General features: G+C 42.1%; 1 long non-coding RNA gene across 1 annotated transcript in view; it reads right to left on the bottom strand.

The window, feature by feature from the left end:
* Positions 1 to 18,261, bottom strand: part of LOC139690111 (uncharacterized) — a 142,098-nt gene extending 123,837 nt beyond the window's left edge. The window contains exon 1 of the long non-coding RNA XR_011701450.1: positions 18,126 to 18,261. This is a non-coding gene — a long non-coding RNA (uncharacterized lncRNA). The remainder of the gene's footprint in view (positions 1 to 18,125) is intronic.
* Positions 18,262 to 27,915: the final 9,654 nt, after the last annotated feature.

Genomic DNA, 27,915 nt, shown 5'->3' with positions numbered 1-27,915 from the left:
GTCGTTTCCTTCCTCCAATCCTCCTCGCTCGCATTTCTTCCGCACCCCCACAAATCCCTGTAGGTACGTCTCCTTCCACCAACTCACCCCTCACTCCCCCTCACTTTCATCTACACGACGCCCTCTCTTTCTTCCGCCGCTCATTCTTATTTATGCCCCCCTCATCCTTCCTGCTCCCCTCACTAACACCCCTAACCCTTTTCTTATATATTCGTCCGCGCCTTCTCCTCCTCTCAATTCCCGCTCTCCGCGAAGCCTTTTTGTTTGCGTTGGTAAGATAGAGAGAGGGCATGGGGCAGGGTGAGAAGGAGAGCGGGAAAGGGGAGAGGGGGTGTAATTCTTGCCCTCGTCCGTCGTTGAGTTATGCGCGGAAAAGTTAAAGGGGTTTTAGGGCAATGTGGAGGGAGGGAAAGGGGGGGTGTGGGAGGGATGATTCGGAGGCGGAAGGGGCGAGTGAGCAGGGAGGGGCGGTTGGTTAAGGGGAGGAGGGTGAATGGGAGCATGGGATTGGAGACGGGGACGAGGGAGGGGGGCACGTCGGATGGGAGAGAGGGGGGCGGGCGGAGGGGGTTGAAGGGATAATACAGAGCTCAGCAGCAGATGTATCGACCCGAATCCCTGGCCGGGGTTTGAAGAACTGCGCGCGGGAGAGCAAGGAAGGGCATCCCAGTCCCTGCGGAGAGGGAGGGAGGTGGAAAGAGCAGCGCTTCTACCCCTCTCCCCTTTATGCATGCAACCCTCCCCCCCCGCCCCCCTCCTACGTGGTTCCATCCCGTACTCCGCACCTCTCTCACCTCCCCTAAAAAACCAACCTCAATACGCCATTCCTCCCGTCCTTCCCCCTCCCCCTGCCCCCATAGCGCGTCATCGCACATCTTCCTCACCCTTTAGCCAGTCCCCGCCCTCTCTTTCCCTCCCTCTTCCCAATCCCCCCGTGTTCCTTCCCCCCTCTCTCAGGTGACTCACAGGCAACCTCCATTGGGAGGGGGAGAAGGAGAGAAGGGCGATTGTGAACGGGTGGGGGCAATGGAAGGAGGGGGAGGACACTGGACCAGTGGAGCGGTCGCACGGCAGCCCGACCTATTGAGCAGTACGCAGTAAAGGGACCAATGAGCACGGGGCTTTTGTTTCCCCGTTTCCGGATTTCATTGTTGGGGGGGGTGGATTTGAAGGAGGGAGGAATAGGGGATACGGTTTTTATCCGCTAAACAAATCGGTTAACAGTCCATCCCAAGTTTTGATGCACAGGAAATGATGGATTATTCAGTCGGCGAGTTTGGAATCGGAACTTGGGGAGCACGGTGGTCGCAGTCATTGCAGGGATCACTCGGAAGGGGGGTGGGGGGCTGTGGTGAAAGTGGGGACCGCAGGCCAATGTTCGGAATTAATCCTGTAATCACGGCGGCGAAAATACCCGCCGAAAATATTTTTCTAGCCTGCAAAGCTTCCATTATTTTCGATTGGTCGCCTATTGAAGCTTTTATGTGTCCTTTAATTAAGAACTACGACTGTAACTGCTTTTTTATCCATGAGTTAGTTACCTGATTTTCTTGAATGAAAGAAATGTGGTCATATTTCTCCATAGAATATACTTTTAAATGAACTAAAACTTGCTATTGTTAAAAATTAAGTCCGTTAACATATGTAATTCGTTTCAAATGAATGCTTTTCAGTTCCATTCACTGAGAATAATGAAACTTTACGGGAAACCATTCAGAGCAGCAATGTAATAACATTGTATTCCTTACACATTTGTTAAATTTTAATGCAAATAATGTTACTTATGGCGTTGCCCATTGTCAATATTCATTCTTAAGCGAATACTCAACACTTCCAACGGACGTCCGCAGAGGATTAGCGGTGTCATTTATCAAGAGTTGACTAATGGTCTCACTGAGCTGGTAAGACGATTAATTTGAAAAGTGGATAAACACAAAGGCGGAATTGTTTGACGCCAGCTCAATATCTTAGGTATTTGGTGTGAAAGAATATTTGGAAAGAATAATCTGAAAACTGTTTGTGTAGCTTTAAGTAAAATGTTGACAGATTTGTCTATATGAATAAAGTTGTAATATGGCATTAGAGCTAAATGATTGAGTTGTTTACATAAACTGAACTTCAAAGTTCGACCAAGTTTGTAGGCTTTTTTATGCATGTATCTAACTACACAAAATTCCAGAATTTTCAGGTCATTTTTGGTTAACTTCTATTGATATGCATTTCGTGTATTTTACTTCGTTCATGACGTAGATGCATGTGATTCTTTTATATATTTTGCCGTTGCTCTTGAAAATCAATTATCGTGGGCACTTAAAATATTCTCATTTGTTTAGGTACACACATAGATGGTGGCCCAGCAAAAGGTCGCATGAACGACAAGTCTTTCTGCAGTGATATTCATGAGAAGTCGTTCTGCTGCAGTATGTTGCGATTTTGTTTCTCTTATATGAGCTGGTAAAGTACGATATGGCGTTTAAAGGGAACTTCGATAAAGAATCGCGGGTTTTCCTCTAATTTATAGTATGGTTATGGAGCTTTAAGCTATTTTGTATGCTCTTTATATTTACCAAAAGCGGAATTTCGGCTTAAAATAATTTTTTGCTGAGGGCAATTGTTATCATATTTTTGCCAACTTGGCAGGGTTGCTCCGATCTTGGAATTGGATCGATGGAAAAACCTACTAGCAGGCTATAAAAGCGTAGCGCGCCTCCTCTCATCTAGCTAATCATTGAAAGCAATTAAAGAGAGAGTACCTAAAGGGAATGCCATTCAGAGCGAGCTGAAACGGAGGCGTCGCTCCTCTCCGACTGGAATAAAGACATTCAGGCAGCTTATGCACGCGCAATATCGATCGCGGAGATTAGGAGTGTGCTGAGTGGGACGTGAAATTTATACGTATCCTCATCCACGCTATGAACGAAACATCTTTAAATTTTATCATAAGTCTCTCTCCCTCAGCCCCGGCGGCCCTGATTTAAGTTATTCGGGCTTTTTGAGAAGGACCGTGGATAATCCGCTCCCTCTTTCTTCCATTCCTCCACTACCCCCTCTCGACGCTCTCCCCCCGCCTCACTCATGCTCTCACCCCTGTCACACCCACGCTCACAATCCCCACTCTCCATCTCTCTTTCTCCTCTCACTTCTCCCTTTACCCGCACTGGGCTTGCCCTCTGAGAACATTTCCCTTTCCCCCGAAATCTCTTTAGTCGCCCCCCCTCTTTCTCTCTCTCTCTCTCCTCCCACGCGGAGTTAAAACATCCGACCAACACATTACTCCATTCATTCCCACCCACCACCCCAACGCTCTCTTCGTCCTCTCTCTCTCTCTCCCTTTCCACCACTCTCTCCTTTTCATCCCTTCCCTTCTACTCGCCTAGCCGTTTCTCAACTCCCCCGCCTCTCGCTCTCCTCTCTCTCTCCCCCTCTCTTTCGCCCGAGCAGTTTTCCCTCCCTTCCATTCCAGTTATCTCCTTTCCCCGCTCTCACCTCTCCCCACCCTTCCCTAAATCCTCCCCTCTACCCAGTCCCTCCTCCCCCCAAAGTCTTCCCTCCCTATCCGACTCCCAGCCCCCCTCTTGCCGCCTCCTGATCGTCTTTATCGCTCCCCCGGGGGATGGGGGGAGAGACAGGGAGAAGGGGCCCGCGCAATGGGGCGCGGGAGGAGGTGGGAGTGGGGAGAGTGACTGAGGGAAAGGAAATTTCTCCCCTCGCGGGGGATGGAGGAGGGCGGCTCGGTGAGGGTGGCGGCCGAGATGGAATGGAAATGAAGGAAGGAGGCGACGCCGCTGGGGAGGGTGCCGGAGAGAGAAAGGCGGGCCGCGGTGGGGAAGGAGGAGGGGGTGGTATGAAGACGCCACTCTTCGATCGAAACGTATCCATCCACATAGTGGGAGTGCGAGAAAATGAATTCCGCGATTGGTTTCATTTTGATCTGGGAATAAAAAATCGAGGAACGAGGCGTGCCTAAGGGCTCTGAGTAAAGAAGCTTTTCGCCAACAGTGGATGCACTCCGGGAGATACACCTACGAGGGAGTTTAATCCGTGGGGATGTCCGGGCACGATGGGCACGCTGTAATCTTCCCCGGGGAGGAAGACGACCGAAGGAGTGCCGAGGGAAGGAGGGGTACTAGGACGGGAGGTTTTCAACGAGAGGGTAGTCGAGAGGAAAGCTAGGGGCACAAAAGGAACAATCGGGTTTTAAAACGGAGGCGGAGAGGTTGCGGGGAGGAAATGGGGGGGAGGTCTCAGCAAATGGCCAAAGTGGGATGAGAGGATGGAATTTGTGTTTGGTGGGACGGGAGGTCTGAGAGGTGGGATTGGAAGGAGAATGGAGGAAAGGAGGGAGGGGAGATCGAAGAGTGGCACTGGAATAATGAGAGAGGTGAAAGAAGAGGTCCAAGGACGTAAAAGGAAGGGAGAGTGGACGAACTGAACGGGGCGCCTCAAGTCGGAAGGGAGGATGATGCGAGCGGGACAATTCTATATATACATATACACAATGCACCGCAAGCCGTCGCAAGGACGGGTGTCACGGGGTTGTAGGTCACCAACCATTCTATATTCATTTACTCTATTTCTTCATGCACCTAGCGCGCCGCGATCCACCAAAAACCGCGTGGAAAGGGGGCAAACCGAACACCAACCATGCAACATGCCAACATATATTACAGGTGCTACAAGGTTAGCAGCTATTTCTATGCCTACACAAATAGGACAAGAAGGGCAGGCAAACATGCAATTCAGACACTTATTACCGGTTAGTATTCTACACATTCCGGACGGACAATTCACAATTACAATAGGCTTTGTATACATTCATCTACATCTACATAATACCCCGCAAGCCGCCGCAAGGGCGTGTGGCGGGGGGTGTTAGGTCACCAACCGTAAAAAAGAAAAATACCACATGCAAAAAAAACAACACGGAAAATTACACCCACAGCAGCGCACACACTCATGCAAAAATCCCTTCATCCAATACTCATGCAAACACATAAACCGCAAAACAACTAAAAAACTGCACCCCATGATGCAGCACGAAAGACATCCTACAACACGGAAGCCAGGACACAACAAGCAAGAAATTGAAACACCACATGAAAATGCACCACGAAACACTCTGCCCCCAAAGAGTCTTTAAAAGGCAGGGAATGCGACCCAACGTTGCAGGTAGCAGGAATTTCCCCCCGCGGAGAGGGACGAGGGATTGAAAGGGAAACTTAAAAACAGATGAACAGAACATGAATGAGGTCATTCGGGAAGAATGTGTTATTATAACAAAACACATAAGGTTAGTGGAAGAGCATGCATTTAAATACAACTAATTATTTTTTAGACGCTGAGGGTGGCAAGTGGAATTTTTGCTATCTATAACCCTGCAGTTGCTATCCCGTATTGTCCGTGGGAAGAAGGAGTCCTTGAGTCGGCTAGTTCTGGCATCTATTTCCCGAATTTTATATGCATGATCCAAGCGACTAATGTATGTAGGAGTACGAATAATTTGCGAGACCTCGGTGCTGAAACATGCGGATCTAAATTTATTTAATAATTTCAATCTTGCATTGAATCGTCTCTCAGCCAATGATTCCCACCCCAAATCCATGAGCATTTCGGTGACGCTTTGCGTTTTATCGTAGGAATTTTTTACAAAACGGGCTGCCCGGCGTTGAACCTTCTCAATTTCCCGAATGAGACCTTTTTCACTCGGATCCCACACGCTGCATGCGTATTCTAAATGAGGCCTTACAAGAGCGTGGTAACAGCTTTGGAAGAATGTATTTAGAACTTTTCCCTTACTGTCAGAATGAATGATATTGTGACAATCTCTTAAGCAAGCCACAGTTTGTGTACCCCGTTTTACTTCCCTAACATATGACCAGAAAGCTTTAGGGTCATTGTTCAAAAACTCGCATTGTATTTTATGTTTAAATACTTGTAAGGCGCTACGTAATTGTGTTTTGGTTTTAATTTTAGAGGATCTATACTTGTCAATAACAGTTTTGCGATTCGCGGGTCGCAATTTGCTTTATCGTACTTTATAGGGATGAAATCTGTGATGTCCTTTTGTATAATATTGACAAATTAAGTCCAAGTTTCTTCCACGTTGGTATGACTTAAGTGCGTTTTGAAATCAAGTAGCGAAGCGTTAAATTGACTGGCAAAAGTTTCCATGTCTGCTTTATGGTAGTTATAAATTTTTCTTTTTGGGTTTACATTTTTTTATTTCAACGTCGAAGTTGACAGTACCGGATTTATGGTCACTCAAGCCCTCGTCATTTTATACGCTTATAATACGTTCCGGTGTGTTCGTAAGGAATAGGTCCAATATGTTCTTTCCACGGGTGGACTTGCGTACTGCTTGATGGAGTGAGTCTATTCGCACCAATTTTAATAAGGAATTACAAGATTTGCGATCGCGGGTCCGAGATTCGAAGCCATTGATGTCCCAATCGATACCAGGGAGGTTAAATTCATCACCAATTATGTTGATGCTATTATTATTTTTACGTTTACATTGGTATATTTGTTCATTGAAGACATGAAGTGTTTTGACATCTGAATCTGGAGGTCTATAGAAAGAGTTTAAGTTGATGTGGGGTTGATTAGATCGCAGTAAGGTGAACCAAACACTTGCTATGTTATTATTTTCAAATAAACATTGTCTGCTTTAAAAAATACTTTTCACTGCTACGAAAACTCCTCCTCCGGGTCTGGTGCCTCTATCGTGTCGGTAAACTGTGAAATCTATTGAGAAAATTTCTTGGTCGTATATACCATTACAGCTCTCTGTGCCTAATACTACATCAGTGGAATAACTTTGGATTTTTGGGCTCGAGATCCGCTGTTTTATTTTTGAGGCATCTGCAATTTAGGACAAGGATAGATAAATTATTTTTATTTTGAATGATGCCCGTATTTATGTCTTACTGTAATTTAGGATGTGCTTGTGGAGAACTGCGTGCCAAATGTCTTTCTACATCAATACCAGTGTTGTCCGTTTCTTTTATATGTTTACTAATGATTTTATCTGCGCTAGCCCCAGATGTAAGTGACCCACTAAATGACCTGCTCTCTATCCTAAAAAAGGCCTACAGTAAAATTTGTTGTCTCCGGCGTAACTTTATGGAATTTGCATAACATATTGAAATGAAAAAATTGACTTTGTAATTCCACACACTTAACTTAAAATTATAGAAGCTGTGAACCTCGCCGAAGACATCCTCCTCCGGAAATCCATCCCAGTGCCAGTTATTAGTGAACTCTGCTTATTACTAAAGATATGTGTTTCCCAAAATTATTTTATTTTTGATGGTACATATTTCCAACAACCCAATGGTTTAGCCATGGGCTCGCCCTTTTCCCCACTCCTGGCCGATATTTATATGGACAATTTTGAAAACGATTTGTTCACCCCAGCTTACCCTCTCATTAATAATGTATTTTGTTGATTTAGATATGTGAATGATATCTTATGTGTGTGGACAGGTTCCGATAGATCAGTTTCTAGCACATTCGAATTTTGTCAATTCCAACGCTCAGTTCACGAGTGAAAAAGAGGAAACAGGTTCCCTAAATTTCCTCGACCTATTCATTTGCAAAGACAAAGACGGGTTACAGTACTTTATTTTCGGAAGGAAATGTATGCGGACCAATTAATTAATTCCTCTTCAGGGCATTGCTTCGCTCAAAAGCTTTCGGCATTTCATGCAATGATCCACCGTTTAGCCTCTATCCCTACGTCAAAATTCAGTGCAAATAAGGAACTGAATGTAATTAAAACGTTAGCAGTACGCAATGCATATTCAGAAGTTCTAATTAATAAAATTTACCGGAATGAACTTACGAAAATAGGCTTAAGCCACATTTACAAACCCAAACATTTAAAAGATCCCTCTGTCAAATAGCGACGAATATTCTATCTAGGGATTATTTCTCAAAAAGCAATCAAGATTTTACCAAAAGAAAAAATTAAATATGCCTTGTGCAATGGTTCATGCCTTAAGAATCCGATCTCTCACACCAGACATAAAGTTCCCAAAAACGAGAGGAGTTGGGTGAATGAATTAAAGTTCTCGAAATATAACACGAAGAATATTGGGCAAACAGGACAAAAATTCAAATAAAGGATGAAAAAACACCAAACACGTGTAAAAAAATGAGAGTATAACATCCCTATTTGCGAGGAACCTCATCAAAAGTGACTTTGTGACTAAAATTCTTCATTTTGAAAACAAAGGTCAAATGCTCGATGCTTTGGAGCAGTTGGAAATTTTGAAATGTGTCCATTGCAAGGATGAACTTGGCAACGAAATTTTGTATTCCTCCCACTCCCCAATTCTAGACCTACCACTCTTCCAAGTCAACGATTGACGCCGAAAGATGTAATTCTCTTTTCTACATCTACATCTACATCTACTCAATACCCCGCAAGCCGCCGCAAGGGCGTGTGGCGGGGGGTGCTAGGACACCACCCATAATTTAGAAAAGAAAAATAATAAAAAAAAAAAAATCGCATGCAATAACGACAAAATCATATATTAAAAAAACATGGCATACATTCATGCATGAACACTTACACCCCACACACATGCAAACACTCAAACTACCAACTAACATACACATGCACCTGAAAGTATACCTAACATCTCTATAGTGTTTAATTTTGTTCCGACTTGTAAATTCAACGTTTTTAATATTTCTAAAGTGACTTCGGTTTCTTGCTATTATGATTACTGATTGTTCGGGGAAAGAATGAGTATTTGTGCCTATCTGTCTTGGAATCTATCTCCCTTAGTTTATCTTTGTGGTCTGATCTACCCTTTTCCTCCCAGCTGCATTTTAACCTTTTTACCCCTCTACCCTCCCTTACCCTGCCTCTCTGACCAACCCCCCTCCGTCGATCAGAACGTATTCATACAAGTTTGCTTCTATGAGGACCACCTGATGATGACGTTCAACGTTGAAACTTGGGTCGTGTTTTTAAATACGAGTAAAGCGTGTGGAATTATCAAGTCAATAAGGCCAACAGAGGTCAAATATCCTATCCGCTACCTTACTCTCCGCTTCCGCCATGTAATGGACCCCAGATCGATTCAGGGGAGTCACACGATCGGAGGGTTGTCTTTAGGTCGACGAAGGAGGCTCCTATGTCCGAGCAGAATCGCCAAAGTCTCTAGGTTATTCCTTCCACTCGGCTCCCAACCAGAGACCCGCGATCCTCCCTCGGAACAATACTGCAGGCCGTTAAACCCAGCTTGTACACCCTAGACGCCCTGAATACTCTCCACCTCGGAGGTCAGTTCCTTAAGGGAACGGAGGACCTGCTCGGATCCACGGTCCGTCACGTCAATGGTGCCCAAATCTACATCTACATCTACTTAATACCCCGCAAGCCGCCGCAAGGGCGTGTGGCGGGGGGGGGGGGTACGACCTGCAGCCGTCAGTAATTGGTGCCCCTGACCGCTGCCTCGACCGTCTTCGTCACCTGAGGAACTCCACCTGGTATAAATCTGGCAGTCACCCGTTGAGCGACGCCTACGCGGCGCGCCCTTTCCCTCAATGGGACCGTCACACGGCGGAAATTTAAGCTGCCAATCACCAACATTCCCCCCCTTCCCGTCCGCTGACTTCTTACTGTAGGCAGCGCCCTCGGAGTACGGGTAGGGGCTGCAGATGCGCTAGTACTTTTATCCGACAGCACCTAGTACATACTTGAGACGGGAATAGGAACTGCCTCCGCAGTGTCCAATCCCCGCCGCAGCATTACCTTCCCTTTACCCCGAGAAACGACCCTCCAATCGTCCGATCTATGGAGGGGCGAGACTTCTTGATTGGGAGATGGGGCACGAGGTAGGCCCTTGATCGCTCAGCCATTTTTAGCATCCGGGCGAACCTATGCAGCCCTATTGGCTGCTGCACAATTGGGAGAATAGGGGCCTTGTTGGGAGTGTTGAGTTAAAAGGGAGGGGCTGCGTAAGGTATGGACGTTCGCGCACTTAAATGTGTACGCGGAGGGGGGCGACAATGGCGTATGGTTACGGGAGTAGAATTTCGAGGCCCCCCTCCATCGACGCCCCCTCTCCACTCCCTGTCCGCAATTCCCTTCCCGATTTTCGCATACCCTCCCCATCCCTTTCAGTGTCGACGACGTCAGGACGACGAGCAAATGCACATACTCCCCATCATCTGCGTCACCCTACGCGCCACTGCGTCCCCCTCCTCCCTTCCTCCCCACCTCCTCTCCCCCTCGTCCATTTATTCGCGCTGCTCTCTTTACGCCATTCCCTCCCCAGGGCCATGCTAGCCGCTCTGGGTGGCCGACGAAGGCCACGAAACATATTCCGTGACCCCTTCGAATGAAAATTAAACATTGTTCTGGGGAGAAAGGATTGACGTCGTATTTGATGCTCACTCGTGCCAGAGCCACTCTCTCAAGAGACTGGCTTTACATGTTGCGCACGATGACTGTCTCTATTAATCGATAAAAGGAAAACCCGTGGGAAAGGAGTTTCCAATCTTAGAAAATGATAGATTTTTTTTAATCTTTTCAAAAGGGCCTTCTTTTTATTTTTTTTAATGAAAACACTGCATTTATTTCAGAGGTAACGAACAACTTTTTTCAAGTTTTATGCAAAATATTTTTGTAATATCGTCCGGCTAAATAAATACCCTGAGTATTTGGTGAGGTATTCTTAAAGGAGAGATAGTGCCTACTCAGCAGCCAGAAATGTTATGCTTCAATGTTAAAACGACCAAATAGTTGAATGAAATAAATGGGAAACTCGTTTGAAATCCCGATTACTTTGGGATCCCAGCAATTATATTTCGTAAGACCTTTATTTCTGGAACCATTGCATCGGAATATTATCATTAATGTATGTCGTGCAGCTTTCCTAGCGGCTGTCCCATTTTCATGCACGTATATTTGAACCAACTAAGGCGCAGTTTGTCTTTTAAAAGCAGATGCATTTTAAAAAAATACCCAAGATTCTCATCGGCTCATTTGGAAGGATAGCCTGAGATATTTCCTCGTAAACCCTAGGAGAAATGGATGGTGGGTTTCGTATTTATCTACGGGCATTTTTCACGCCTTCTTACGGCATAAAGCCGGGACGTAGGGTTGGTTCTCTATAGCGGTAATCCAATCCATAAGTGATGCAAGGTCCGGAGGGAGTGAGTCGGAGGTGGAACAGAGGGGATGACGGTGCGGATATACATCTCCGCTCGGCAACAGCATCGCCTAGCGCCGGGGAACTCGGGTGCGCGCGCCCCGCGTGATGCCACTGCCGTTTCGTAGTTGGGAACATCGCCGCACTCCGCCACTACGTGCAACCCTCCCCCCTTACGGCCCCACGGTTCCCCCCAGCAACCTCAGGGAACGGGAGTAGTTGAGGTAGTGGAGAGGGGTTTCGGAGGGAGGGGGATACGTGGACCCCTTGCCATCTCTCCTCCAGCTTCCTTTTCCCTCCTATCTCGATCCATACATTCCGTGCCATATATTTTCGGTTCGACTCTTTCTAAATATTCAAGCGACCGCTCCTGTCTTCTTCTTCTTCCTCATTCCTTCTCCCTTCCCGTGCCGCATCCCGTATCCCTTCTCGCTTTTGCTGCTCTCCCACCGGCTTCTCATCTCTTCCGCTCAATAAATCACGAACTCTCAGTTCATTTCTTTCGACGTTTTGCATTTCTGAATTGCTTATGCCCCTAGCATGATTTCCCGATCCGGAATTCATGTATTCATCTTCCTGCCGCTCATCTATTCCCCACCCTTGATAACTTTGGTTGGTTTATCAAATAATTTTCCTAGTTTTGAACCCTCTAGTTTTGTATGTCCAGAGGCGTCGCCCACCCTATGCACGCAATTACTTTGAAAGTTTTTCTGAAAAGAAGCAGAATTGAATTGACAGATCGAAATTACAACCACCCAAAAATATTAACAGGTACCCTATTTAAGCACAACACTGCATCAATTTTTATTCTATCACATAGCAAGATGTTTAAAAATACTTCTCCATCTATTTGTGAACTATTGTTATTCTGCCTCGGACATAATATCCATTTTTTTAAAAGAATAGGTATCGTCCCGAGATCTCTACTTGCTTTCCTCACCAAAATACTCCCCTCTCTTATCCCTTTGTATATCCAAGACGCATTTTCCTCTATCTTCCCCGCTATCTGATTTTATAATGCTTTTATCTCCTGCGTCCTTACCTTCAAAGTTAGCTTCTCCACATTTCACATCGAATTTCTCTTTTATATTTCCCATCAGTTAACCAACCTGAGGTCACTTCTGTAAACTTGTACATACCTTCTTCCTCAGATAAAATTACAAGTATCAGAAAGCGAGTATTATTATGGAAATAAAGAGTTGAGTTTTGTAACTTAACTGACCAAACATCAAGGATACCTATGCTTATGAAGTCAGAAGTTATGATTTAAATCATAATTCGAGAATATTTTTTACATGAGGTGAACTTTAACAACGTATACAGATAAAGCGAAAGAAGAACGCCGACCCCGGTGGCGGCGGGGTAACGTCCTCGTCTGCCATTCCAAGGGTCGCGGGTTCGATCCCCACCTGGGTGAGTTTTCCTACACCTAGGGCTTGGGTGTTTGTAAATGTGATCATTGTTATCGTTGTTAATAGTTCGATGTAAAGGCCAGAATGCGCTGTTTTCGGACTTATACTGAATAAATAAATAACATCATTATGATGTGTTATGGCCATAAATATATTTTTGTGGTTATTTAGAAGCTAATTCGCCGGATTTGGATAGTAAAATCACAACAGTGCGATTAATCGGCAGAGGTTCTTCAATTAGCATGGTATTACCCTAGAGAGTCCAAATTTCAGGCGCTCAAATTTGATTAATAAATACGAAAGGTGAACCAATATTTTTAAAATCCAATTGATAATTTTGTTGTAGTATTGCAGTGGTTTGAGCGATTAGCAGTGGGTACTTGTACTTGAGTGTCTCGGCAGCAAATCGTACTGGACCTATGGACATGAGATAAGTCTGCCATATTTTCTTCGCGCCTATCATAAGGTCCTGGGAAACCACCGGTAGCGGAGGGAAAAGAACTTTCCCCAATGCAATTAATAAACTGAATAAAATATCGAAACTGAGTCGCACGTCTGGCTCGAAAAATAAATTTTAATAGAGGTTCTTTTACTTTCACTACTTTTTAATGCTGATATATTTAATACTGCATAATTTCGTGAGTATTTTGATGCCTGTCGTAGGGAAGATTCAAAGAAGAAATGGGTAAATTCCACGATTCTACCCGTGGATCCAGAATCTAAACTTGAGATCACTTTTTTCGATTAAATGGGTGTAATTCCAAAAATAAAGGTTAACCAGTCATGACTGGTAACCACATGAATGGTAACATTCATAGGAAATAAATTAGCTTTTCAGAAAATTCTAGAGAGAATCTCAACTTACAATTTTTCAGGGATTACTTCGAAGGTATATTTTTCATGAGAGACGAAAGAATAATGCTACGTCGTTACGGGCTCCATAATAATGTTGCGTCACAAAAACTTAATCAATTAGTTTTGCCTCTTATTCATCATTATAATAATTTTATCAATAATAAATCCAAATTTCATTTCTAATCCTCTATTATAAATTATTGCCTTTAAACGTTTAACCAATTAGGTAATGGTAGTTAAGTGGTAATTGCCAATGAAAAGAGACTTTTCATCATGCAGGAATTTGAAACTTAATTTTAAAAATGGCTACGTTAAGAAAAATTTAAACTGAGAATTGAAAAAAATTACGTTACACCTTCAATTAGAATAAGAACTTTGGGTGAGGTGATTTAGAAAGTTATTAATATTACATTTAATGTACCCTTGAAAGATGTTATTCTTGCCCTTCTTTCTTCTTCTTCATCATCTGTAAGCCATGTTAACATTTCTCCACGTGATTCTCCCATTTATTTATAAGTCAGCATTCTGCAGCCTTCCTATTAATGGTCTTCTCTCACGTGAATCCCCACTTCCTAATCCCCTGAAAACTTCGATTCTCCTCGAAAACCAACACAATGTTCCGAAAGATTTCCATTTTTCTACTTCTATTGAAGGTATCTTCAAGGGGTAATTGATTTCACATTCATGTAAGTGGGCGCGGATGGGGGATATATATTAAGGATTCGAATTCCTAAAGAAGATGCGATTATTTACGAAGGAAAACCCGCAGCTTCATCTTATTGTCGGAGCGCTCCTTTCATTCCAGAGGGGGAATGGAGTGGGGAGGGGTCGAAAACGCCGCGTGAGTGGGGAGAAGGCCTTGTCCCGGCGTCCTTCGTTTGCTAGCTGTCGCCCGGGGCGGTGGAAGGGTGGAGGAGACAGGGGGAGGAGAAAGGCAAAGAAAAGTGAAGAGGGACGTATGGTTGGGAGACGGAGGGCGTTTGGAATTGACAGCAGCTGATAATGACGTACTAATCCCGAAACATATCCTGTGAATTATTATATTGTAAAATTCTGCGGCTCTGTGTATTTCATACTGTTTCAATATCAGTATCGATGCATAATTCTGGTGTGAATATCCGTTTTGACAGTAATTACCATTTTACTCATGACTCAAGAGGCACTTAAGCTTGTCTCCCGGCTCGAAGATAGGGAGATTTATTCAAAAGGAACAGACTATTATATGAAGTCTGCATGAATATTTATCCTCATTAGACAAGTTATAAGATAATCATTTTATGGCTCCCCGTTGAAAATATTTTCTGCTTGAAATGTTATCTGCTGGGAAATAATTGTGCAGCGTGAAGAACATTACCCAGAAATAAAGAGTATTACTCAACAGAGGCGCATAAGGGATTAAAATTACCCATACACAATATCGTGTGCGTCAAATCTTAGTATTAAATATCAAAATTTTATGGAAAAGGATATCGTTTTATAAGGTCACATTAAATCCGAGAAGTAGGGGAACTGATTCATTACAATGAATAAGGGAAAAATATAATTAATAAAAATATTCATAATTTCATTGGACTGCAACGAAAGTTTTCACAATCAATAAGCAATTCAATTATTTCGCTGTGAATGTACCGCAAAATGTGGTAAAAGTTTTTATTCAGAACTATTACTCATCATTTTTATGGTTCATTCCGGAGAATCGTCAATTTACTTTTCTGTTGCTCCATACTAATTGTCACACCCTTGAAGTGTGGCTAATGCGGCTTCGGTTCAATGTTTCGCCAAGAGTTCAGCAATTGAATTGAAGCGTAATTTTTTAAAGAGCGATGAAACATTAAAAATGTACAAATTAAATAAGGATGAGGAAGAGAATTGTCGTGCAATGGGTAACTATATCAGTACATTTTGACCTAAATATATTCGAGTAGCAGGATAAAAATATTTTTACTCCACCAAAAGACGGATATATTTGAAAATGTCACGTTGAATGTCTATAATGATTGACATCAGTGCGTTTTGGTAATATTTTCCTCTCTTGTGTTAGCCGGAAGCAAAAAATTCGGCAAACAAACAACAGAGGTCATATGTAACTCCGTCACCAACCCAGCTTAAAAAGCCTCTGCCTCGGTAGCACGTGGGCGAAATGGATGGTCGAGAGTGTACGTGACGAAGAAACGTGAAGAGGAATGATAAGAGTGAGAGAAGCGGAGAGAAAATGAAATGGCGCGGGAGAGAGGGGATGGATGGATCTGGTGACAGGTATGGAGAAGCAAGGTGGAGACGAGCATTGAATTGTCTGGGTGGCGAGGCGGGGGAGAATGGCTGAGCGCTCCCGCTCTCCCAGCCCTCGCCTTTCCACTAGTCACTCTGCACTCGTGTGGCTATTGCGTTTCGCAAGATGCGGAGGAAGAGAGAGAAACAGGAGGTGAGAGAGAACAGGGAAGAGGTGTTGGCGGTGAAGGAGCAAGTGGTGTCCCTGACCTGTCACAACGCAAAAGCATTCGATGAGACTCTCTCGGTGCGAGGAAAAAATATTCGGTCGGGAATTGTTGAAGAAGGGAATGGGGGGATCTCCTATCAAACAACAACCGTTCCAATTTATGAAACGGGAAAAAATTCCCGAGGAAAAAGTGTATTCTTTGTATTTCTGCAGCTACCTGGCACAGCCTTTATTGCACGATTGTTTTTGCCTCAACGCGTAACGAATTGGAGCCATCAAAGAGGATGTTTTATTGCCACGTCCGAGAAAACGTTTCGGGGATAAAGTAAGATAAGGGAAAACAAGTAAAGTGAGCAACTATTAATAAGAAGAATAACCTATTATGCGATGACAAATATCCACGGAAGGTTTAGAGGAGTATTTTTTATTGTTGATAGTTACGTCCTTTTCAAACTCAAAATGTATTTCGAAGTAGACTTATGCCCGGCAAGTTATTCCATCTCCTCTCTTAAACCCTCATAGCTACATAGAAACTTTATTTTAGGTGTTTAACAATTAAGTTTATATTATAATAAACTATAGTATTATTTAGGCAATCATTTGCACTCAGTTTCGTTGTCTCCATTCTTCTTTAGTCATTTTGTTTTCTTGATGAGAAATTTATTTTGACTACTATTTGTTTAGTTTTCACCTGGTAAAAGTTTTAATTTACTTTAAATATATATTTTAATGAAAGGAGTTTAAAGCGCAGTGTATTGATTAATTCGGAGGAAGCAATAAGGTAAATAAAGACCACTGGCAAGTTTCACTCTCATGAGAACGCCACATTTCCGTTTTAGTCCGCTCACTCTTTTCTCTTTATGATCACCATAAAATGTTTTACTGCTATAAAGTAAACAAATGTTTCCTCATGTCAGAGAATAAATGGAAATGAGCAGACCGTTTGTGGACAGAGAAATATGACTGGCATACATATCATTTCACTCGAGGCTTCGATTCAGGCATTTCATCACGTTCTCTCCCTTGAAGGAAGTGATTTTGTTTACTTGCTCAGAACATTAGTAATTGGAAAATAGCGATGCACAATTAAAATTCTAACACATGCTGTCAATCAGATTCAATGTTTTCCCGTCAAGTTAATCAAGTGCAAGCTTATTTTCTTGGCTTCATTGGGAAATATTGTTTATACTTTTCTGTCCCCTCGGGCGGAATCCGGTTTGAATCATCCCACGTGTCATGCAGAAAAAATATATTCTATCCGGAAGACCATAAATATCATAAAATATAGTGTCGTTATAAAATATAGTATGTCCAACTACGACGTACTTGCTTATTTGTTGAATGATTACTAACGTCTGATAAACTGTACGAGTATCATACCAGTTAACTGTTAGTAAACATTCACGTAACTATAAACCCTTATGGGACGTTTTTGTTCTGGGCTAAACGAATGTTAAATTGAAGTTAATTTTTAATTCACTGAAATCAAACGTAGTTGCACCGAATAAGTCGATATACGAATATATTCTATCAATTGATATGATTGTCCGATGTATTTAGATTTGCACTTGAAAAATATAATTAGCGATTTAAAAGGCATCTAATTCGATTTTATTATGCTTCATTGGTAAGGAACTGTCTTCATAAACTGCGCGTATACAAGAAAATTAATACCATGAATTACCGAAAAGCATTTTATTTTGGTTCATTAAGATCATTGTAAGAGAAATAGCGACGTAATCGAAGTTGTTATCAATGACATACAATATATATTCTCGGCATGAAGCTATGGACTTTTTTATGGTTTAAATATTAAAAGAAAACATTATATTTTAAAATATACCCAACATTTGTCAAATCGAAATATTTTTAGAAATATCTTTGAAGGACAAATTGGAAATTTCCTCGCATTATTCGGTTTTGAATTTATGTAATTAAACAACATCTTATCCATTCAATATAAAAAATTAAAAACAGAGTATAGATTTCGTCCAGTGACTATATTTATTCTCATGAGAAGTTGGAGGAGAGGTGTCGGACAGGTGTGAGGGCACTCAGTTATTGCTCTTTCTGCTGGTCTGTTACCTTTGAAAAGCTAGATGCCAATTCATGTTGGGAGGATCAGGTAATTTCTTCGACCCTCGGACCTTCCATTACCGACAAGTGCCATCGTGCAGAGTTTAAGGGGTGACATTCCGCGCTTCAAATTGGATGCACCATTGTATACATTAATAACACCACAAGAGAACTCACCGGTATTAGCCCTTCTTCTGAAGAGTCAACAACTCAGCCTCCGCTGCATACTCGTAATGCAGTATCGTATTTCTCCGTCTTCTTCCCCGCATAATCCGTACTCTGCCATTTCCCGTCGGCAGGCCCAAACAAGGGAGCGAAGTCGGCCAGCAAGTGGAGCGGACGAAAAGCACGCATTCGTCGCCTTGAAGTCAGATCGGCTAAGACACACGCGTTCACCCGCTAAACGCTCATTCTTCGCATTGCACTTGACTGCAATGGAGGACTCTGCTGGGTGGACAGGGAGGGAGGAGGAGTCCGCGAGTGAGGAAGGAGAAGGCAAAAGGGTGGAAATCATGTTGAGGGCGGGGGAAATAAGCGTAGGGAGGAGGATACTGGTGTGGGGGAGGACGATGGACTTGTGAGAAATTAGTGGCGGGGGAGAGGCAAGTGAGTAAGTATGTACGCAGAAAAGGAGGGAGTAATGTAAGGACGGTGAGGAGAGTCAGGCATACATAAGAGAGAGGAGTTGTTGAGGGAGATATTACGTCAAGAAAGAGAGATTACGTCACGGAGAGTAGGAAGTGATAGGTGAGTGAGGAAGAGAAAGAGGGAGACAAGAAAGTCAGCCAAGGGCTAGATCACGTAGGCTAAGTGACACGCTGTAGCTGTTGTTATTTAACCATAGATCACCGTTTTGTCACAACAGCGACAAGCTGAAATAAAGTATCCGTTTTACACTCTGGCGCATAAGTGGGTAGGTATGTTTTCTTTGGTATAGGGTACTTTTTTCAAAGCCTATAGAGGACGGATTAACAAGCCTATTGACCCAATCAGTTGGCAAAGAGGTTCATGAGGCGACTTAGGTGGGTTAATTCACTCATATTAACGCATTTTGGAGAAGCTGCAAAATTTTAGGGGTGAATATTTTGAAAAACGTTACGTGACAACAACGATGATTCGACTGGAGGACAGGCTGACGAACCAGTTTTCAAGGTAAATTTAAAATGAACGTAGCTACAGCCGTGAAGCAATGGAAAACGAAAAAGCCGAGACCGTAAACTTGATTGACACTAGGTTTGTTTAAGGGGGGGGGGTAAAAACAAAGTGACAAGTAAGTGGAAGATGGGAAGCACAGATTAAGTCACTTGGGTGTGTTTGGGAAACAGTGACCCACGTGTACCTATATCATACACAAAAGATACAAAAATAATCAATTAGGAAACCACTCGATTACTATGGTCTGTTAGGGAATAACAGTCACTCTCGTGAATCGCATTAACACACACTCAGGGTTTGCAAGGATATCTCCTATGCCAGGGACCCGTTGTACTCACACAGGAGTGAAAAACAAATTGAAATGAAAAATCAAAAAAAAAAAATGCCCAAGTTCCCGTTCGCAGTCACTCAACCACTAGGGTATTTTAAGCCTTTGTGAATAGTACTCACTCACTCGTTCAGAGTTTACAAGGATTCCTTTTATCACAGTGACCCGTCAATCATACAGATGAATACAAAATTATAAAACAGATGCACGCAAGTTTACGCTCATTCACTTAATCACTCGGGTGTGTTCGGAAACTCGAACCTTTGCGAATCCCAAGTACTCATACTTTGTTGGGTTCACAAGGATTTCTCCTATGCCGTTGACCCCTAAATCACACAGAAATGACAAAACAAAGCAGAAAGGGCTTCCGTTAAATCTCAATCACTCGGTGATTGAGTTTTTTTGAGTGAGAGATTGTTGGACCATCGTGAATCGCACTCACTCACTCGTTCAGGGTTTCAGTGTTCCTCCTGAAATCTTGAACATTTTCTTTTTATATTAACCAGTAACTTAGTGGACCCTTACGGTGTAGAATTACTTCCGTCTACAACCGTAGATTCAGGATTTCTTAAAAGTGAATCATTTATGAAGATTGGTGACAGAGACGGGTCGTGACAGAGGAGAATATTTTATGGACAGCTTGCCTTAAAGACTTTAGGGCGTATTTTCCATAAATTAGGCTATAATTATGTGGTTGTCAAAAATATAAAAACACGAATTTAGTGAAATGGAGTTTCACTTTTTTTCCAAACATTTCCATCTAATATCATTTTTAACGTCCACTGCATTGACATAATAAGCAGGAGCGTAACTTTGAAACTCGTTTCTCCCCAATCTCCGACTTCACTTAAATGGCTTGACGGACATTGATTGCACAGAGTTGGAGACTAATCATCTACATCTACATCATACCCCGCAAGCCGCCGCAAGGGCGTGTGGCGGGGGGTGTTAGGTCACCAACCGTAAAAAAGAAAAATACCACATGCAAAAAAAAACAACACGGAAAATTACACCCACAGATAATCGGCACAGGATCGTCAATGGATCCGGGGGTGAGGGGATGATTGTCCCCTTCACCATCCTTATGCGCTTAGTGTTTGCATGAGCGTGCAAATTCGTGTAATACGCACTTAACAGCATACATGCTCAATCTTAAGGGAAAATTTTCCATTGCATAGATTAAATTATTACAGTAGGAATTAAAAGTTAGGTCCAAGTAATATCATTACTTGGACCTAACTTGGACATCAAGTTATTCTATTAAAATCAGTTTTCTATTATTTTATGTATAAAATTAGAGTCCATACACAGGAGCTTAAATGTGAGTTTTGAACCCCCCACATAGACTACAACTATTACGTGGAGAGAGGGCTTTTGTGTTCTAATTAACTCTAGGGCTATGCTGGCGGGAGCAACAATAATTGCTCTTGGTGAGGTAACCCATGTATGACGAAGATACGAGTCAGACGGAAGTCTAGTTCTTGCGGCATCTGTTCCTCAATAAGGCAGCATTTTAGTGATGTTGTTAAGTTAAAAACACCATTGAGAGGTGAGAAAAAGATAAACTAAATTCTCCCAACTGCTCGACTTGGCCTACACAGCCGTGTATCGTGCTAAGCAGATCATCACGCTAAATCGCCGGCCCCGGTGGCGGCGGGGTAACGTCCTCGTCTACCATTCCAAGGGTCGCGGGTTCGATTCCCGCCTGGGTGAGTTTCCCTCCATCTAGGGCTTGGGTGTTTGTAAATGTGACATTGTTATCGTTGTTAATAGTTCGATGTAAAGGCCTAAATGTGCTGTTTTCGGACTTATACTGAATAAATAAATAAATAAAATAAATAAATCCTTGCTGTGCGTAATCGACAGCAGCAGTACAAAAAAGTCACCTAAGAGATAGAACATGTTACAATATAGATTTTGAATGTTAGGACAAATTCGAGGAAAGGTAAATTAGAAAATATATATTACGGCAGGTGGAGAAAGGAAATATTGACATGATCGGGCATGGCGAGGTAAGTTGGAAAGATAGCGGGGATTTCTGGAGCGATATTTTTTAAGTAGCATACAGAGGAGGGACGGATATTCAACTTGGGGTAGCTATAGTAATGAACAGGAAACCAGGGAGAAGGGTAGTGCAAAAGAATAATGAAAGACTATTGTGTATAACAGTGAGGGGGTTCCCCAAGTGACGCAGGCGGTGAAGGCAGCTGCACGGGACACAGGGACTAACGAAATCACGTATCGCGGATTCGAATAAATTCTGCATTCTTTCAAGTATCTGAATTCGAAAAGGAAATAATCTGGGCGCAGTTAAATCTCAAAGTAAATATTAATATTCGTAATATCGTCCCGCGGGTTGAGCGTAGGAACATGGAATAGACTGATAAATTTTTGTCGAGATATTGGAGTGTATTTCGTTGACCTTCGACCTTTCCTTTCACCGTGTAGGGAGCCTCAAAATTATAGGGAAGTTCATTACTTATATGAGCGAGGCATCGGAAAAGATAACACGTAGGATACATGAGCATGCCGGGAATTTGGCATAATTGGTAGTTCAGAGCGTAGGTTTTTGGAGAAATACTGGTCCAATAAATATGTAATAAGAAAAATTTCACATGATCAATTACAGTAAGTAATGGCAGATATAGGAAAGAAGACAATAACGAAAACCGTATTACACGCAATCCTATTTTCACTGCCTACAATCATGAGACGTAGATTGAATCAACAATATGACCTTTAATCGCTGAAGGATCAAAAATAAAAGATTGGACATACTACTATAACACTACTAGTATACTATACTACTATAATACTACTAGTATAACACCCTTTTGGAAGCAAGAAAGGCATCATCATAGATACAGAAAGATGGATCACAAAAGTTATCGCAAAAATAATCGCGAAAGTTATCGCGAGGTTTTCCAAAAGGTATCATTATTTACAAAAAATACAGACCTAATAGACTTGATGGAGGAGCATTCATATTCAGTTATTTCAAGGATTATAATAATAGAAGCTTATGAATATGTCCATTCTATAGATCCCCTGGCTCTAAAATAGTTGTTCTCTCAAAGTTCAATGACCAAAAATTTACACCGCTCAACACAGTATACGTAGTTGCCAACGACTTAAATATCCCGAAAATCATTGGGACAATTATGGCGTTGAAAAAATTGCAATTTATGTAAATAATTCTGTCAATTCCTGTCATATTCCGTCTTAAAAATACTGACACGAGGTAACAGCATAATAGGCATATTATCGGCTGATACCCCAGAGATTATTACAAATGTGTATATAACTGAGGACATTGGCCATCACGAAGCTGTAATCGTAGAAATGAAAACTAAGCTAGTTAAATTAATTAAGCAAAAACCGAAATTATATCTATTCAATAAAGGAATTTTAATGCGGTGCGAGAGAAATTAATAAAACGAAATGAATTAATTCAGGTTGGAAACTCACCGCGTCTAAACAACACAATTTTAAATGTTTCAAATATTGCGTGTGTCTGACGGAATAGAAAATGTTTTAATTCAGACATAACATGGGATGTCCATGAGAAGGGAAGTAGTGGTAGTCCTCAAATTTAAACCAGGAGAAAGTATCGAGTATAATCGGGGAAGAGGAAGGTTCCGGAATGGTCTGAAAAGGGGCTAATTCTTGAAGTAAGGAAGAAGAAGGTTCAATTTCCCAAACACAAAGAAGGTTCGTTTGCATCGTAAGCGGAGGGAAGCTCAGACTCAAGCCTTCACTAAGCTTATCATCTTGAACACATATCATTCTAATACCATGTCCAAATGTAGGAATATGAAACAATAATGTAATTTCATTCATCATTCGGGATTTATTACCACATGAGCGAACGAGAGAAAATGGAAACGAAAACTAAAAGTCATATTCGTCACTTACGTTCTTACATTTGTAATAAAAAACTCAAGAAATACACCTATATATCCAAAATAGATTATAAAATCCACGCATAATTATTTATAAACAAATTGAGTAGTTTCAGGCATGATGATGTGGAATTCGAACTAGATAAGTAGAAAATTTCTACTATCTAGTGGAAACTTGCTCTTATCCGCTCTTTATTATTTATAAACTTCTAATAGTTCGTCCAGGCAATACTAAGAAGGTTAAATGAAACTAATACTGAAAGCGGACGGTAGAGATTCACGAAAATCGCAAAGGAGGAGCATAATACAAGCTAAGGGCTAAAAAGTCAAAACAATATCCATCAACAAAGGCATATAACTTTATATTTTATGGCATTATTTTATGTTAAGAAAAGTTTTCGGTCAAACGAAGAACAGGGAATACATGAAAGGCCACCACCGACTTTACCGACGACAGATCATGAGTGGGTGGAATGCGAAAATTTCGGGACAGGAATAAGTCGATTTCAAGTTCGATCTGTCTCAAAATAAACTGAATGCATGTATCTATACAACAGCAGAACCATAAGCGAGATTGGACCCCAATTCCCCGTCACGCGTAGGCACAAAACCTACCATGGAAAGTTGATAAGGCAGCCATTGAAAGATTCGTCTACGGTTCACCGACCAAGCGCACGGTCAGCCAAAATTAATTCATAACCACCAAGGTATTTGTCGGAAGACTAACGATTAATTTTTGTTTAAATAAAATAACCCGTTTCATCTCTGATCGAGACACGACGTTCATGTATTAGCTCTAAAACTACCAGTCTTCCACGTCAGTATACGTAAGATCCATTGAGCCATGCTGATTATTACCATAGCATGTCTATTCTTATTTTAATTTGGCCTTATTTAATTGTTTTGATTTCGAAAGAAAAAAGTGTGATGTACCCGAAGCTTCTAAGAATGCGAATTGGGAGCTTTTCAAGCGAGGGTCATCCTAAATTGTTGACGGAGTGGACGAGGGCAGATGAGGAGGACCAGAGTAAATGAGACTGGACGCATGGCGGTGTATTCGGCGAGGGATGGACGGAGATGACAGCCAAGGGCGATGCACCGAATGAGGAAAGGGAGGGAGAGATTTGAAGGGGGTGAAGGAACCCCCGAGAACGGGGGATGATTCTAATAGTTCAGCCGTTTACACTGATTGACAAGCTCAGTGGGGGAAGGATCTGAAGGGAGGTAGTTACTTGCTAAAGATTTTACTTTGGTCTGCGGTCGGTGTGTGGCCGGAATGCTTTGTTATTAAAGTTGATTAGAGCCTATCTCAGGCTAAAAACTATGCGAGGGAAGTAAAAATAGTGATTGTGCGTGTAATTTAAAGAATTTAAGGTTGTCGATGTACATAGGGGTTTTAATTAACCATTGAGACGTTTTGAATTTTAAATCCCTTGAAATATTGAATAAGTGGCTTGAACGTAAGCTCGTTTCTCTACCGGCACGAACATTAGACACGTGTGGTGAAAAATCCGCTTAGGCCGGGTCTTGGACGCCCGATTCTCCCCACCGGTTTGCTTGCCTACCTTATTCTCGTTTGTGGTACATAAATAGCATCGAAATGGAATACATTCCTCGCAGGTTAAAAAATTACCTGGAATATGTTGATGGCCCATTCATCCTTTTCGTTAATTTTTAGGTGATCTGATAAACAACCTTGCTGCGAGAATGACGGGGACTATGTGGCGGTTTTAATGGGCTGAAGTTCCGAATTGCAAGGCTGTTCCATGAAGCCGGGATCAAATCTTCGTAGCTTCGCTCTTCGCCCTTTGGTGAGTCAATTTAGGGTAAGTAATGTATAAGTATCCATTCAATTATTCATTAATATTCAATTCATTAATCAATATTTCTTAAAATCACACTTACCGGATTGCGTATTTTAATGTTTCACCCCAATTTATTTTTATTTGCCTAACTCTTGACTAAAACTAAAATCACTTCAATTGCGTTGTAAACTGTTGCCAGTAAGTGCACTATTTATCAACAATTTAATGAGAGTATCTTTTTTTGTACCAATATGTAACGTATACTTCGGCCTCCATCTTTTTCTTCGTTAGGAATGGAGTTAACGGCGTCCATTATTTTCGTATTCTGGCATAACAAATGAACCGTCCCTCGAGTTAAAGGCCCTGATAAGCGCAATTTGATAATTGAAGAAGCCTTTCCACCCGAAACGTATAGGTCAATTAGTTCGGTAATTCAAAAGATACTCAACATCATTTAATCGGATAGGTTCATAAGTTGGACAGATTTATTTTAATCGAAGCCATTCAAAGTTTATAAGTAGTGAAAGTCGGTGAATCGCTGAAGTTCGTTTATCAGACCTAGTATTTGATTCCAGATTACAATGAGACTGCACGTACAAGAGTCGTTTAATAAAAAGTGACTGTACCACTTTTATTCGCATAATTCACTGAACAAAATTTTTATGTTGTAATACAGTTAGCTAAATGTTCATTGTAGGTGGGTACAAGTGTCATTGATTTGACTCCAGTACTGGGTCAGCAGTAGCCGTTTCACTCCTGGCATCGGTAACTTCGACGAAGTCAGTAAGCACGACAAATAAAACTGCACTACAGTACTGAGAAATGTATATCACATCGGCCTGATATATGAAATAATTACGAATAATTTCAATCTGGTTAATATTAAGTCTTACGCCGAAATTAAAATCTTTATTTTTGCCCGATTATCTCATTCTTTTCCTTATTTTATGGATATTTTGGATAATTTCAAATGCATTGGCGTTTTAATATCTCATTTTATTATAAAAGGTAGTGTATCGATTGATGTAGGCTTTGAATATGCTCACAGACTAACCACCACTACGCTTCTAAACCTCACTTAACACAACATAACGCGACACCCTACTCCGATTTCGCATATTATTGCCTCCCACCATTCCATCCAAAGAGTCGATTCTTTTCTCGTCTTTCTTCTTCTGCCTGACATTTCCTCCTCAATCACAGATTACAGAATTTCATTGTCAAACGAAAGCTTCTGTTATCTTCTTCCCTCCCTTATCATACCTTGATTTTCCTAAATTTTTTTATTTGCAGTTCATTTTACTTTTTCATTCTTGCAATCAGTTGATATAAATATGTGATAAATGATGCATTGTCACTAGTAAATATCTACAGTTGTGGATGATATTCTCGAAAGTTTTTATAAAACGTTCGTAAGAGTTTCAAAACTGTGTCGAGATGATTTCATTTATTTCATTTCTTCCTCAATTACATCATTTTGTGGGTTATACTTATTATTCTTCGAGAATTTAAAAAAATGTACTTCTAACCTTTTAAAATACATGGTTTATCGTCTGTTAAACTGTTATGTATACTCGTAAGATTAGTACCGAAAAAATAGTGACTGGCCATTCAATTTGTTGAGGAATAAGATTAGGAATACTGTTTCCATTGAGAAAATGAGCATGAGGAAATTGCGCTTGGTCTTATCATAGTCTAGTTAAGTATGAAGCGTTCTCATTCGTTATGCCTCCAGAATATTGAGACAGAGTTTCTGTTCCGGTTGACAGAAACCAAGCTCAGGAAGGAGCCGATTCCGAACTTATTTTCCCGGCTCCATATTTCGATGCTGCGACGGAAGAAGTTTCTTGGCGGTGCATTGGCCTGCTGTGGGATGACGAGGGTCCAGGAAGGAGTGACAGTGGAGTAGATGGGGCGGGAGGGTGGCACGGGTGGAGAGCGCGCATTGGATGCTGTAGAACGGGCAGGGTCGGGGGAGATGGGCGGGTCGGGGGGTCGGGATACGGGAGGAGGGGACGGTGGCTGCCCCCTCACCCTCTCAGCATCCCCTGCGAAACCCCTCGCCACCATCCCCTTCTTTCCATACCCACCCTCCATTCCTCCCCCCACCAATCCTGTCCAACCCATTCTCTCTCTTCTCCATTCCCTTCCCTTCACCTTTCTCTCGTCCTTTCACTTTCCTCCCCTCTGTCCCTTGTCCACATGTCAGGCCCCGGTCCTCGGGCTTATGCTCGTGCATGCGAAATATTAAATCCGGATTTTCCACTCTCCACTTCAATTTCACATGTAGCGTAGCAGTGGGCATTAAATGGGGGTAGACGCTATCTACGTCTCTCTCGACCTCACACACCATGTTTCCAATGCTAATAAAAAGAACTCGAGCACCCATCTTCCTGTCCTCACAAAACAATCACCTTCGCCACTATCTCGTGGATTCGCCGCGGGGTTTACCTCGATATAGCGTTCCGCCGGCAATTCTAAGAAGAGGATGTGAATTCTAGTTTTTTTTGTAATCTATTAGGTTTCGGTGTTTCTCTTTCGATAAAAAAATATTTGAATAATTTAATTCTCGCTAAAGTGTTTTGCCTTTACGAGGATTCTCGAGTAAAATCACTTCTCCTAAGTTAATTAAGGGAGAGCGTGGCAGTTCAGAGGGTAGCGCGCTGAGCTACTGACCAGAGGGCCCTGGTTCGATTCAGGGTGATGACTCGGGACGACCTCAGTTTCAACCAGTTGTGTTGTTTTTCGGCTACTAAATATTCCTTGGAAACCATATG

Source organism: Hetaerina americana, unplaced genomic scaffold (genome assembly GCF_022747635.1).
Source record: "Hetaerina americana unplaced genomic scaffold, ioHetAmer1.1.p SCAF_3, whole genome shotgun sequence".
Taxonomy (NCBI): domain Eukaryota; kingdom Metazoa; phylum Arthropoda; class Insecta; order Odonata; family Calopterygidae; genus Hetaerina; species Hetaerina americana.
This window is presented reverse-complemented; position numbering and strand designations above follow the sequence as displayed.